The following is a 14,055-nucleotide window of genomic DNA, read 5'->3' on the forward strand; positions in this document are numbered from 1 at the left end:
AGCTCCTTCTGTTGCATTACCGTCACTTTCTCTGCTGCCCTCCCCCAGTTGGAGAACAACGGTCTGCAGCCAGGACCTGTTGCGCTCATGTAATTTCCCTGTGTGATTTAGGGTTCCAAACTGTGTGATGAGTAAAGAAGGATTCTCACTTGCAGGTGTTACCCTCCTAACATGTGGCTGATCTTGACCTGGTCAGTGGCAGGGGAGAGTCAGAGGAGGTGGGGTGAAGAAGCGCAACCCACTCTTCTCAAATTGAATTGCATTTGGGAGGGAAGGTCTGCTATATAACCGGCACCATCCAATCCTATGGACACTCTTAGCAGGCACAGAGCACTGTGATATAGCTACAGTGTTTAAGGGGAAGTGGGGCAGAGACGTCCCCACCTGCCCACCTGCTATGTATAGAAAAGTTGCATTGCTGTTCTATCTTTTATATATGGTGGTAAAATGTTGCATCCTGATTTACCAACTGGAACAACCTATCACTGGCACTGTGCAGGGAATGGAGCTGCAGCAGAGAAGGTTTCCTCCATTGCTACCCTGACGTACAGGTAGCTTGATTGAAAGGTTCTTTGCTTCAGTTGGTCAGTTTTGATCAATTGAACACCGGCTATACTCTAGTAATCTACTCTGCCCTTTCCAGCTTCAAGTTCTCTGTAAATTAGGGGAAAACTCGTACCAATCAAGTGACAGAGAAGGATGTTTCGAAGCAGTCTCAGTTTTGAAGTTGGCCTGGTATCTTCTGGTTGAGCTTTGCTATCCACAAAGCAGTTGTTAGATTTTCCTCAGATCTTTCTATAATCTTCTTCTTCTTCTTCTTCTTCTTCTTCTTCTTCTTCTTCTTCTTCTTCTTCTTCTTCTTCTTCTTCTTCTTCTTCTTCTTCCATAGTACCTAATCAAAATAAAACAACAACCCAATAACCCCCTCCCCTCCACATTTTAAAAGTGGATAGGATGTTAATCAAATCAACTAAAAGCCTGGTTAAAGAGGAATGCTTTTGCCTGACGCCTAAAGGTGCATAGTGAAGGCACCAGGCAAACCTCCCTGGGAAGAGCATTCCCCAGATGGGGAGCCGCTGCAGAAAAGGCCTGTTCTCGTGTTGCCACCCTCCAGATCTTTTGTGGAGGAGGCACTCAAAGGAGGGCCTCAGAAGATGATCTCCGGATCCGGGTAGGTTTATATGGAAAGAGGCGCTCCTTGAGGTGACTATTCCACGAGATTGTAGGAAGAGAATATATTAATAGGTTGGTCAACCTATTTGTGTAACAGTAACCACTTGTACTGATGACACGGTACATAGGGTGAACGCATGGGGAGAGGTCAGAATCATACTTTTAAACTTGTCCCCAGTTTTCAGCTGTTATGACAAGAAGTGTCAGGTCCATGATGGGATTGCCAGTGATATAAGTGAAAGGTATAAGATGAAGATCAGGTGACACCCACACACATTGGTATACTTGCAAAGAGTTTGTCTATCTGAGGGGGTAACCTGGCCCAATCAGTACATACAGAGGACTCCTTCATACATCTGGCAGTGTGAGTGAGGCCAGTCTGTGCAGCCTGCAACACCCTGCTGCAACTCACATATTATTTCCCATTCATTATTTTTTATGCTGCTCAGGTCATCCAGATAAGTGCATTGGTATACATTTATGTGCTGTGCTGTGTTCAGTTTTAACACAGCAGTTGTCTGTTTCTCTCATGTACTAGCAAGCAATCATATTAGCGAGCATTCCAGGAAATTCTTTTTGAAGTTCACACTCTAAATCTGGTTTTGCTCAAAACTTGCGGGCTACTGGAAAAAAGAATTGTGTTCTGTTCTGCAAAGTGCATATCAGTGATTTGGTCCAATCTAAATGGATGCTCAGTTTCTTTCACTGAACTTAAAACCCACTCCCTCGCTGTCGAGAAATAAAGGAAATGCATGCACAGCCAGCCTCCTGATTAAAGCAATTGTGATAATCTATGTGATTAGTGCCCTCCTTGCTTTGACCTGTATTTTTATTAAGCGTTTAGAAGCATGCATCCACAGCAGAATCATGGATGTTCTCTATTCTCTTTGCCTCGAAATCACATAGATGGAACAGTTTAGTTTGTTCCATCAATCAATGAGAGTTTCACTGAATTGCTTTATTCTTGGCATAGCCTTGAGAACATCAAACACAGCAGAATCAAATTGAGGGTGGTGGTGGTGGTGTCTATGCACAGGCTTAGTCATTATTACCGGTATGTATCGTGGAAGCAAATTCAATATGAAACACTTGCTTTTGTCCATCTCTGAATCTTTCAACATTCAGCAACATAGGGTGGCCTTGGATTCTAGTATTTGGTGAGTTCTTGACGTGGAGCTGTAAATTCATTGTTGCATTGAAATCCTTGATTGACCTCACTTATTAAGAGGCATTGAAGTGTTTAAATGCTCTTTACATGGGCATAGAACTATTCAAGACAGCCTAGCACATAAAGATAATATTTCTACAATGCATTTGTTTGTTTTTTAAAAAGAGCCTTGGGTAATGAATTTGTACTTGTAGTTTACTCCAGAAGTGTCATAATGTATATATTAGTTTCACATTTATAGAAACACAGAAATTCATTAGACATGTGAAGAAGGGAAAAATGAAGCAGCTCAGAATATATATATATATATATATATATATATATATATATATATATATATATATATATATAAAGAGAGAGAGAGAGCAGGATGGAGTGTAAATTGTTGACTTTTTGTGACCTGTCTCTCTGCCAAGATGCCGTCTAGACATTAGAGAATAGCAAAAAATATTTCGATAAGCACAGTAATGTAAAATATACTGTCAAAATTATAAATTTACTTTTTTTGTAATAGAGCTTAATGTTTACACTGCTGAGCTGAGTTGAAATATGTGCCAGCCTCTCAGGTGCTACGGTAACTTAATAAAGGTTCGGCTCTGCAAAAACAACAACCCCTAATAGGATTATCAGGGCTGATCCAAGGCCACTCATGAACCAAAACCTAAAATGTCAGCAATTTGTGCCTCTTGACAAGTTTTGGTTAAAGTGATGGCACTCTTCAAGCATTACTTGTGTAATGAGATCAAGCATAATGAATAAGGTTGTGAGACCATGCAGTTAACTTCAGCCCTAAACTGCATGGCTCCACACACCCTTGTTGCCACTGTATTGGGCATAACTTCTGAAACAGGGAGAATGTTGTACATAGGGAGGTTCACTGAATGTTGTTTGAGAACTGTATTCACCCAAGTTTCTATATTGTACACGGAGACTCCATGTACAGAGCTATCTTCATAAATTATGTCCCACACAGCATGGGCAATGGCAGTGGTGGGAGTAGCCATATAACTTTGAAGGCTAGGGCTAAATACTAAATTACAGTAAGTCTTAAAGCTAAACCTCCTCTCCACCTCCAGCCGAAATCATAGTAAAAGCCATCCTCTGTGTGGCGTTTAGCATCAGGGACAACCCCACCCCAAGCTAATTGCCATACCAGGGGGAATTAATCTTGGCTTACCCTTTCCAATACATACATACACACACTGCACATTATTTATTTATTTATTTATTTATACCCCGCCCATCTGGCTGGGTTTCCCCCGCCACTCTGGGCGGCTTCCAACAAATACCAAAATACATTAAAATATCACAGATTAAAAACTTCCCTAAACAGGGCTGCCTTTAGGTGTTTTCTAAATGTCAGGTAGTTGTTTATCTCCTTTACCTCCAATGGGAGGGCATTCCACAGGGCGGGGGCCACTACCGAGAAGGCCCTCTGCCTGGTTCCCTGTAGCCTTGCTTCTCGCAGTGTGGGAACCGCCAGAAGGCCCTCGGCGCTGGATCTCAGTGTCCGGCTGAACATGGAATTTTATTTCTAAAATCCAATGATGTGATTGCTAATGTAGAAACATTCTTACAGTACATTTTTAATCTCAGCTGTTTATTCACAAGTGTACAGCTAGAGGAGATGGAACATGACCAAATATGCAGGCTTTATTGGTCCCAAATAAACATCTCCCAGGTATAACAATATTCTACAAAGCAACTTAAAATGTGAATCCACCAGGCATCAAGCACCATTAAATCAAAAGAGCATCATTGCCCATCATTATATGCCAGGCTTAATCAAGGGAGAGAGCCCTTTGCATAAAGAAAGGACTTCATGACCTATTCAACCTGCTCCTAACTATTCTTTAAAAACCAGCACATTGTTGACTTAGCCCAGTGTTTCTCAACCAGTGTGCTTCCAGATGTTTTGGGACTACAACTCCCATCATCCCTAGCTAGCAAGACCAGTGGTCAGGAATGATGGGAGTTGTAGTCCCAAAACATCTGGAGGCACACTGGTTGAGAAACACTGACTTAGCCTATTGCATTAGAGAAGAAAGAAAACCATAAACTTCTTTCAAACCTCTTATTGGCAGCCCATTTCTCATAACCTAAAATGTCTGGTAAATCACCGTGGATTACTGCTGTTATCAGTGCAATACCTGTTCTTTGAGAACAAGTTTTTCTGGCATTCTATAGCTAATCTGAAAATAGAGAAAGTAAAATACTTCCTCAAAGATACATAAAAGGAATTTTGGATGAGTATGTTACTACTGTAAACAAGAAGATTATTAAATCCCTTTTGACTTTACTTTTCACCTGCCATGACTCTCTTTCAGCCTGAGAAATGTTCAAGTATTTGGATCATGAGTTGATGGAGTTAAAAACTATATATAGAAAAGTATTCATTTCCATGGGACTGCTGTTAACACTTGGGAAAGTTGGCAGCTCTTAGGAGGCAATGAGGTTTATTTAACTAAGCCTGACACTAATAGTCAGAAATCTCTGAGTTATAATCCCCTAAATTTGGGTGAAATCACTTTGGTCTCAGTTTTGGTCCCGAAAAATGCACAAGGCTTCTCTACCACTGCAGTTTAGCTGTATCAACCTTTTTATTTCACAATCAAGCCTTTCATCTGTGGGCATGTTATAAACTACTCTGCGGGCGGTCCTATTATTAGGCACAGTGAGGCAGCCACCTCAGGCAGCGGCTCCTAGGTGTTATGAAAAGATGGTGAATGGTTAGTTGTTTAATTTATTATTGCTGTATTTTTATTACTAAGGAGGCATCTCAGATGCTAGAATAACTTGTCTGACCTTGGATTATTTGCACCTTGACAGGAGGTGGAGTTGGGCATCTTAGGCAGAAAAACGTCTCTGTATGACCCTGAACCAACCAGGTATCTATGCGGTAATGGATTATTCCATGATAAAAAGTAAAAAATATTGTCAGTAAAGTTTTAACCAGCCTTCCAATCAATTATGTGCTTGCCTTTAACACTCAGATCTAATCCTTTAAAATAGCTTTATCTCATGGAGAAATGCACTCTTACAGCTTTTCTCCGCGCTGAATAATTACAACCGAGGAGCCACACAGGGAATCTCTTCCTTGACAAATCCTCGTGATCCAAAGGCAAAATAAGCTTAACCCTCTTCATAAGCATAAGTCTTGGGAAGGGTGAATGAACTCAGCAGGGGGAAAGGCAAGTGGTGGCACAAGGCAGGTCCTGTTCAGCATAAGGAGGGGTGGGAAAGGTCTGTAAATAACCATGGAACATTTGCTCAGCAGTGGCACCCCTGACAGAGGAGCAGTAAATAAAGAAGGGGAAATGTGCACTCTGAGGTAGCAAGCTCTGTCTCACATATGAAACCTTACCAGACAGGAATCTATACATTTCCCGTCAGCACCCACAAGCATCTTTACTAATGACATTCAGATGCATTTGAAGCAATGCATAATGGGTTGGTTTAATGAGTGGGCACCCACCTGATACCTTAAAAATGGACCCCTCCATATGTTGTGAACTACAATGACGGCTTCTATTGTTCGGTTTCTGATAATTGGTTCTCATGGGAAACTTACAGATTCTTGCTTCACACAATTAACTGAAGGCAGCGTCAATTTACTCTTGGCAGAAAGCCAAGGTCTGCCTGGCCTGGCAACAACTCTCTCATTGCTTAATGACCAGCACTGAACTCTGTTATCTAGGAATGCTAGCACAGTTGTTTCTTGTGGGTATTAGGAGTAGGAGTGCTTCGTATGGTTGGAGAGAGAGAGAAAGAGTAAGGATTTATTTTGCTTTGCTTTGTATGCAGAAACTCTGCTGGTTTTATTTTCTTTTAATAAATCCTGTAAATAGTTATTCTGTGTCTAGCCGACTAGTCATTTCCACCTCAACTAGCTTCTGCGTTGTGCAGGAAAACTCTGCTACGTTTGGGCTAAAGCCACTAGAGCTATGCCTGACACTTCAAAATTCTAAGACCTATATCTGTGGTGGAGTGACCTGTGGAAAGTAAGGCAGCACACAGAGTAACAAACAATTGTCAGCAGCTGGAGTGCATAATTCCCGAAGCTGCATGTTTGTGAGGAAGGGAGAGGGAAGAGGGAGTGTTTCGTGTTACCAGTGTTCAAGTCTTATGTCGCAGAGCACTTGCCCCCTTCTTACTTGGGGGATTCCTGTGGAGCACTGTGTGGAGTAGCTGTTTGTTTTCCTCAAAATACCTGGGCTTTACCTCACGCAGTTGAAGGTGCTCATGATGTTAGCTGCTCTGAGCCCAGCCTCGGCAGGGGAGGGCAGGATACAAATAAAATATTATTATTATTACTATTATTATTATTATTATTAATCAGCAGTGGCAATGGCTCGTGCTGCTGACCTTTGCCAACAGAGAGCTTTTCTGCAACTGGGATAAGTGCCTCTCCTGAGAGTGGGATATACTTCACTGTTGACGGGAAGAATGAAACACATCTCACACAAGACACAGTATTGACACAGAACAAAGAATGTGTGGAGGAGACTGAGATATAGGGAACGGCCATGGTAGCTGCACAATACAACATGGGTTTTCCCAACCTTACTTACCTGTGCTATGTCTTGGCAGCCCCTGATATAGAAGTGGAGTGGGTGGAGTTTGGTAATGGAGGTTTTGTGTCTGTAGCTCTGAGAAAGGTTATCTATGTTAGGAGGCTAGGCTGTTGGTGCAAAGTGCTTTCCCCTCTTAGTTCCCACCACTAAAGGCATGTGTGTGTGAGCGCACACACGTGTGTGCATGCAACATGGAGCCAGAGCCCCAGTGACCCATGCCTCTTCATCAGAGTTATGGATTCCTTGTGTGTGATTTATATATTGGTGCTAGTATGCTGTGATTGTATGCTGAGTTGTACCATATCCTATGCCCAATAGTGCTGATGTACAGGGTGGAATTTAACACAGGGGAAGCTTTTATATATATATATATATATATATATATATATATATATATATATATATATAAACAACCCCAAAACAACCCCAAAACAAAATCCTCCAATAGAAGTCAGGTGGCAGCCCAAATGAAATTATGGAAACATGCACAGGATTTCCTAAGCTGACTTTGTGCTGGAGAGAGGTCAGGACCCTGGACAAGAAAAAGGGGGCAGATTTAGAGCTCAGTTGCAAGCATTTCAGGACCATGGGCAACAATCTTCTAGCTGTGATCAGGAAGGAACAAGTCACTTCAGTACTGTACTGGCTTGTTGCAAACCCCAGCCTGGCCTGGAGGATCTAGAATGGGTGCTGTGTTCTTTTGGAGAAGGGGACACTATCCTTTAGTGCAGCTGTCAACTCCTTCTAGATGTATTGTTTTAATATGCTGTATTGTTTTAATATTCAATTGGGAGCCGCCCAGAGGCGGGGTATAAATAAATAAATTATTATTATTATTATTATTATTATTATTATTAGCAGGTTTGGGGCTGTGGAAACTAGGTTTTCATGTGTTATGTGGAACTTTTTTTATCCACAGGTGAGTCAGTAGTCTATTCCTCAGAGTCATATGTAAAGGTACATCCTCATAGTTTGTGGAGCTAGGTGATGCTAGCGGGTTTACTTTGGACAGGGCAGGGAGTGAGTCTGTTTCCTCTTCAGAGCTACTGATGCTTAGGGACTGTGAATTTGAGAGCGCAGGGCCATGACATGTTTAAGGCTGGAGAAAACTTTGTCATTGATTATGAGGATATGACATTAGTGCGCTCCTCACCCTGCTGACATATCTTCACTGATGGAATAGCTCTGCTGGTATAGTATTCTGCTGGGAAATATGCGGTTCTACCAGCATATCTGTCATCACAGTTTTTATATATGTATATAGCTTTAATTCTATAAATGTTTAATTTTTATAATTGTTCGTCCTGTGTTTTAAATGGTCCTTATTTTTATCTATAAGCCTCCTGAGTCCTGTCAGGGAGAATGGTGGAGTACAAATATAATAATAATAATAATAGTGTAAGTAAGACCTTTGCCAGATTTTAAAGCCTTTCCAGCCAGGCTATCTCAACTATAGGATTGAATTTCTGGAATCTTTTTGGTTTCTTATGGAAAAGGCACCCGATTGTCATTGGACTCAGAATATATAATATAAATAACTTATGAGATAAACATTCATCATTTCTGCACTAAAAATGAAGAAGAAAATCAATAATATCATTTGACTTTAACCTGAAACAATGCAATTTTCTTTTCTTTATAAAAAAATAAATAATGTAATACTTTCTTTTAAGAGGAGGATGACAGGAAAGCAAATAATGCCAGAATGTCATTAGTGTGTCCGATCCTCAACGAATTCCCTGAATAAGGGCAAAGTGCAACTTTACGCAGAGTAAAGGGTAAACTGATGCAGAGAATCCATCCTTTATAGCATTTCCTCCTCTATTCAAAATATCCTCCTAATGTCTGCTTATACTTAACAAGCCCTGACCACGTAGTGGAGATGGATATGATATTCTTTTCCCCTTGTTGCAAATTATTTTAATTGCCTGTGCAAAGGGTAATTGCCCCAATCAGCAGAGGTTGGCGGATCATCCGAGAGCATTTATTTTGCAATTTATCTATTTTAAAGTATGTACTTTCTGCATGTATTTTGGATACTCTCACTACATGCAAAGAGTGCCTTTGAGTATTTTCTTGGAGTTCTCTTGACCTCAAGGTTCAAGAATTAATAAATTCATTTTGGCAATCAAAGCCAAACTGAATGTTAATGTAACATTTTGACTGATGTCTTTCATGAAAACAAGATGTTTGTAAGTATATTATGGCTCTGTTTTTTTATACAATGAGAAAGTATAATATACTGAATAAATGTTGAAAGTACTTGGCCTCATGCAGTGTATTTGATATTGAAACATGCCTACTGGCAAGCTCTGAAATGGATGCCTCCTTTTTCATTTCTGGGTAGAATTTGCATCTTTGATACAATAATTCCACTTTGCATCCCGCCCCACCCCCACATCATTATTCTGATAAAGGAACAATAAAGAAATATATGCAGGAGATGCTGTTTCAACAGCAGGAAGTTATGTTACATTAATGAAATTTGAACTTTTGTTGGAAAAACTATGTAGCTGAATTCTGGGGAGAAATTTTCCCCCATTTGTGACTTACAAAATCCAGTAAAAAGCAAGGACACAACAAATATCTCTTGTTCAGCTCTGATGGGTCACAATGTAGGCTGAATAGATATAATTTGCAGCAATTTGTTTCTGCCTCTTTGACAATAGAAACATGTTTGAATTTGGTTGTGGTCAAGAGGTACATGTGAGCAGTGTTTCCCCTGCTACTTGGAAATTGGGCTTTAAGGAAATTTCATTTCCAGAAGAAAATACAAATAAGTTGTGATGTGGTTGGACACATCATTCAGGACAGTTTTCAAAAGAAGGGTGGTTGCTGAAGTGAAAGCGAACAATTTCCAGAGAAGGTCAACTCAAAGGAAGAGGGATGAGGAACCGGTGGCATCCAGATGTTGCTGGCGCAGAACTCTCATCTTTCCTGGCCCTTGGCAATGCCTCACACAACCCGATGGGGGTTGGATTCCAACATTTGGAGGACCACAGATTCCCTATCACACTGTTTCAAGAAGTGTGAATTAGGTAAAGCTAAAGCTAAAGGTAAAGGGACCCCTGACCATTAGGTCCAGTCACGGATGACTCTGGGGTTGCGGCGCTCATCTCGTGTTGTTGGCCAAGGGAGCTGGCATACAGCTTCCAGGTCATTTGGCCAGCATGACTAAGCCGCTTCTGGTGAACCAGAGCAGCGCACAGAAACATCATTTACCTATTTATCTACTTGCACTTTGACATGCTTTCAAACTGCTAGGTTGGCAGGAGCTGGGACTGAGCAGCAGGAGCTCACCCCATCGGGGGGATTCGAACTGCTGACCTTCTGATCGGCAAGCCCTAGGCTCTGTGGTTTAACCCACAGCACCACCCACGTCCCTGTGAATTAGGTAGGTTTGCATTAAAAAGTGAACCAAAACCAATTTCTTCCCTATCCCTACTTTAGATCCATGTAGACACAGGGAGAGAGAGAAACCCAGCTGACAACTGGATTCCAACAACTCATTTCTGCTGGACTTTCTTTGACTTCTGCAATAATTTGCATCCCCCCCAAATATCACTATGAAAATTCAGCAGCATTTTGTGCAAATTTCTAATATATATGTATTTGCATATATGCTTTTTATATGCATATAATGCATTTTTCTATGTTCACTAATATATGCATTTTAAAACACTTTCCCCTAAAATAATGCATTTTTCTATACATTGTTTGGTGTATTTGTGGTGCATTACCACAATTCAGAGAAGTGTGGATTATGGAGGACAGCTGTGTTTAGTCATGTATTGGTTTGAGAAGTATGCATTAGATAGGTTCTAATTAAAATGCAAACAAAGTGGAATTTGTCTGCCATTCTTAGTGTAAGGAAATGAAAGCTGGTGCATATGTTCACACTTGGTTTTCTTTTCTCTTCTTTTCTAAAGCACCCCAAACTCTCTCTGAAAAGTAAAAAGACAATTAAAGTTGATTTATCAGGGATACAACTTTCAGAAGAGGTAGCCATTTTAGTTTGCTTCCACAAAAAACAACAAAGAATTTTGGTGTGCCTTAAAAATGAACACATTTACTAAGTTATCATGGACTAAAATCCATTTTATCAGGCATAAGTACCAGAAGACAGACACTACACTTATAAATTAGGACAGTTGGAATATTTCAAGCAGCCATTTTGAAATTACTTCTCAAGGTTTTACAATGGAACTTTAATGGCTCCATGAAGTGTTAACTTTCTGGGACATTTTTAAAAACCTGTTCTTTTTTCTTGATTCAGGACATAAAGTCTGCTTCTTAACCATTCCTAGAAAAAAAAAATAACATGCTAAGTAAATCAAACAACATTTGTGTAGATCACTAAGAACATTTGTGTGCATTTCTCTCACTTTCTTTCATCTCTTGTTGCTATAGAAGTTTGTTCCAATTGAGAAGAAAGGTGCTTGTTTAGATATTCCTGCTGTTGTCGTGTCTAAGTTTGCACACCTTGAGCTTCATTGTTGAATGCTTTAACGCTTGCTATAACCTTTCATCACCACGCAAGGCGAGTCAGCCAGCAATTTTTATTTCCTTTGCAGTTTGTGGCTCTTGTTTCATTCCTCATCATAACTAGATTGGGTGTTCTGTACAGTGCATTAGTTCCGTGCCCTTGTTTGTCTATTTACTAGCTAAGACCATTGCATTGTTTTATAGAAGCTGCAGAGGAATTATACCAGAGGAATTATACCAGAAAGACATGGAGGTTTCGTACACCCCAGGTAGTGTGGTTGCTGACCTTGAGCCAGACATCTTGGAGAGTGAAGTCAAATGGGCCTTAGAAAGCACTGCTAATAACAAGGCCAGTGGAAGTGATGATATTCCAGCTGAACTATTTAAAATTTTAAAAGATGATGCTGTTAAGGTGCTACACCCAATATGCCAGCAAGTTTGGAAAACTCAGCAATGGCCAGAGGATTGGAGAAGATCAGTCTACATCCCAATTCCAAAGAAGGGCAGTGCCAAAGAATGCTCCAACTACCGCACAATTGCGCTCATTTCACACGCTAGCAAGGTTATGCTTAAAATTCTACAAGGCAGGCTTAGGCAGTATGTGGACCGAGAACTCCCAGAAGTGCAAGCTGGATTTCGAAAGGGCAGAGGAACCAGAGACCAAATAGCAAACATGCGCTGGATTATGGAGAAAGCTAGAGAGTTCCAGAAAAACGTCTACTTCTGCTTCATTGACTATGCAAAAGCCTTTGACTGTGTCGACCACAGCAAACTATGGCAAGTTCTTAAAGAAATGGGAGTGCCTGATCACCTCATCTGTCTCCTGAGAAATCTCTATGTGGGACAAGAAGCTACAGTTAGAACTGGATATGGAACAACTGAGTGGTTCAAAATTGGGAAAGGAGTACGACAAGGTTGTATATTGTCTCCCTGCTTATTTAACTTATATGCAGAATTCATCATGCGAAAGGCTGGACTAGATGAATTCCAAGCCGGAATTAAGATTGCCGGAAGAAATATCAACAACCTCAGATATGCAGATGACACAACCTTGATGGCAGAAAGCGAGGAGGAATTAAAGAACCTTTTAATGAGGGTGAAAGAGGAGAGCGCAAAATATGGTCTGAAGCTCAACATCAAAAAAACCAAGATCATGGCCACTGGTCCCATCACCTCCTGGCAAATAGAAGGGGAAGAAATGGAGGCAGTAAGAGATTTTACCTTCTTCGGCTCCTTGATCACTGCAGATGGTGACAGCAGTCACGAAATTAAAAGACGCCTGCTTCTTGGGAGAAAAGCAATGACAAACCTAGACAGCATCTTAAAAAGCAGAGACATCACCTTGCCGACAAAGGTCCGTATAGTTAAAGCTATGGTTTTCCCAGTAGTGATGTATGGAAGTGAGAGCTGGACCATAAAGAAGGCTGATCGCCGAAGAATTGATGCTTTTGAATTATGGTGCTGGAGGAGACTCTTGAGAGTCCCATGGACTGCAAGAAGATCAAACCTATCCATTCTTAAGGAAATCAGCCCTGAGTGCTCCCTGGAAGGACAGATCGTGAAGCTGAGGCTCCAATACTTTGGCCACCTCATGAGAAGAGAAGAATCCTTGGAAAAGACCCTGATGTTGGGAAAGATTGAGGGCACTAGGAGAAGGGGACGTCAGAGGACAAGATGGTTGGACAGTGTTCTCGAAGCTACGAACATGAATTTGACCAAACTGCGGGAGGCAGTGCAAGACAGGAGTGCCTGGCGTGCTATGGTCCATGGGGTCACGAAGAGTCGGACACGACTAAACGACTAAACAACAACATAGAAGCTGCAACCACAATCTTAATATACAAGCCAACATACAGCTTGCAGGATCTCAAGGTAGGCAGCTCATCCTGAAAAGGGTTCCAAACACAAGGGTTGAGATCTGGATTTGGAAACCCTTTGTGCAATGAACTAGGTTCTTTTAGACTCAGCAGATCACATACCAGCTCAGGAGCATGTTACCTTGGGTGTTAGCCATATGCATTCCTGCAGGCCACATTGTATGTTCTACAGTGGATGCCTAAAGAGGACACTTAATTGGTAATATGACCCAAGGTTCCATAAATATGCTTAGGATTGCACTGTTGAGCCTATTTTTTCACAAATGAAATATTATGCTTTATTATTATTATTATTTTAAAAAAACAGAATTCTTTAAAAAAACGTATTCTTTACTTTTTCATCTCAGATCCATTAAAAGAGATTGTGGCCTCAGCCTTAGACAACAAAGAAATGAATGCAGGAACTGCATACACTGAAAATGAATGTTTAAGGTTCCTCTAAGATGGTCTTTGTAGAAATGTTATAAATAACTGGAAATTCAACAAAAGCAGGGGATGTGGGAAGAAGTCAAGTAGTGGTCACAAATGTAAGACATGAGGAGGAGAAAGCACTAATGTACAAAAAGAAAGCACTTAAAAAACAAACAAAATAAGAAGCACTAAAAGCAAGGATTCTTAGTCAACCACAAGCATTTCTAAGGTTTGTACTGGATGAAAAGAAGAGTACTGGTATTCTTGAGGAAGAAGCCTGCCATTGTCATGTTCAGTATTGTTTCAACCCAAGAAAAATGCTTCGGGAATCAAAACAGGGTGACATTTAAAATAAACTACACTGGAT

The sequence above is a fragment of the Zootoca vivipara genome, chromosome 4 (genome assembly GCF_965207765.1).
Source record: "Zootoca vivipara chromosome 4, rZooViv2.hap1.1, whole genome shotgun sequence".
NCBI classification, from domain to species: domain Eukaryota; kingdom Metazoa; phylum Chordata; class Lepidosauria; order Squamata; family Lacertidae; genus Zootoca; species Zootoca vivipara.